The sequence below is a fragment of the Micropterus dolomieu genome, linkage group LG05 (genome assembly GCF_021292245.1).
Source record: "Micropterus dolomieu isolate WLL.071019.BEF.003 ecotype Adirondacks linkage group LG05, ASM2129224v1, whole genome shotgun sequence".
Classification (NCBI taxonomy): Eukaryota; Metazoa; Chordata; class Actinopteri; order Centrarchiformes; family Centrarchidae; genus Micropterus; species Micropterus dolomieu.
This window is the reverse complement of record NC_060154.1, coordinates 1,171,287-1,173,186: the sequence shown is the minus strand read 5'-3', so window position 1 is coordinate 1,173,186 and position 1,900 is coordinate 1,171,287.

Genomic DNA, 1,900 nt, shown 5'->3' with positions numbered 1-1,900 from the left:
ACAATTTCTTAGATTTCTAAACAACTGATTACCAAAATTGTTGCAGATATATTTTCCATCAACCAACGGTCAGTTATTTGTTTTGGCTCTACTGGAATTTCACTGAAGAAAAGTCAAACTAACTATAAATATCTAATAACTGAAACGTGACTAGACTAACAAACACTGACGAGACTAAATGAACGGTCGTATTTCACTCCCATTAATTTCAAGGATGGAAAATCCAAACGTGCGGCTCCAATGACCTGTATTAGGGAGGTAACTGGCTTTTCCAGGTAACTTTGTGACGTCGGGAGTAACTTCCCGATTAACCCGTACTACGAAAGGTGGATAGGTGTTAACTGAAGTCTGTTGCCATGGCAATTCACGCTGCATCTCTAAATTGCTGTATATGTGGACACCACATCTGTACTCTGTGTTAATAATGAGCAGATATTAATACACACCACGTGATAAAATACTTTTAGATTTCATCCTGACTTGTTTCACTGCAGTTGCAGCTGAAATTAAGTTATTCTTAACAGACAGCGAGCCCTGCAGCCGAGCTGTTGATTTTAGAGAGGTAATGTTAATTAGGCTAATTAACGGGACAGTTTCTAAGATGTAGCCCATCTTCAAGTGTTTCTACATTTTTAGATTGACTATTTTACGTGTCCAAAAAATAGGGAGCCAGGGTCGGGGTTAATAAACCGAGAACAAAAAAAAAAAAAAAGTGTCAAATGTACAAAAAGAAAAAAAACATAAATTGGAAATTCCCTGAAATTAAAATCAAAAATAATCTCAATCACTCTGGTGTTTTCTTCTGAATACGCCCAAGTCTCTAAGGTGCATGATAATACAGTGATTGTGGGCTAAACTCACGAGTATTTCCTCACTGCTAAATCCGAGTGTGAAGCCTAATATAATTTTCCACTGCATGCATAATAGACGGCAGACGTGTGTGTGTGATGTTGCAGTCTTGCAAAATGAAGCGATGTGGTTCCTTGAAAAAAAAAAAAAAACGCTATTTTCCAGAGATGTATAAATACAATGTCAGAGAATATATTCAAGTTTTTAACTTGTAGATTTGTGTTTGTTAGTTTCTCATAAATCTACCACAGTAATCTTGGAAAATCTTTCTCCCTCTCGCCTGGCTCCAATTTCTTGATTATAATGTGCCGTTGTACCTTTATATCTTAATGATATTACACATAAAAGAAGAGTCCATCAAATACATGATAAAGAACTAGCCTACAATAAGACAATTAGTCATCCAGGTCATAGTTGTCCAAAGAAGGTTAAAATCAAGGGCAACTGGACTTGGTTGAAGATACTGGAAGACGTTTCGTCCCTCATCTAAAAAGGACTTCTTCAGTTCTGACTGACTGGCAGGGAAACTCAGCTATTTAACCTCAGTGGGGTCGTTTCCATTTAGGGTATCCACAGGCATGAGAACCCTGCACCACAGAGCGGAAAACATACCAACAAGCGCCCAAGCCAGAGAGAAGGAACAGAACCACCTGAAGGGGGCACTTACAGCCTGTGGATACCCTAAATGGACCTTTGTGAAGACAGCCACAAAATCCAAGAAGAACAAAACTACAGGGGAGGAAAAGAAGGTCAAACGCAACAACATTGTGATTCCATACGTGTCTGGAGTATCAGAGAAACTCAGGAGGATTTTCAACAAACATAACATCCCTGTGTTTTTTAAACCCAAGAACACACTAAGACAGATGCTGGTCCACCCCAAAGACCGCACACCCAAACACAAGAAAAGCAATCTAGTGTATGCGGTCCAATGCAGTGAGGAATGCACAGACCTGTATATTGGGGAGACTAAACAACCACTACACAAACGCATGGCTCAACACAGAAGGGCCAACTCCTCAGGTCAAGACTCTGCTGTCTACTTACATCT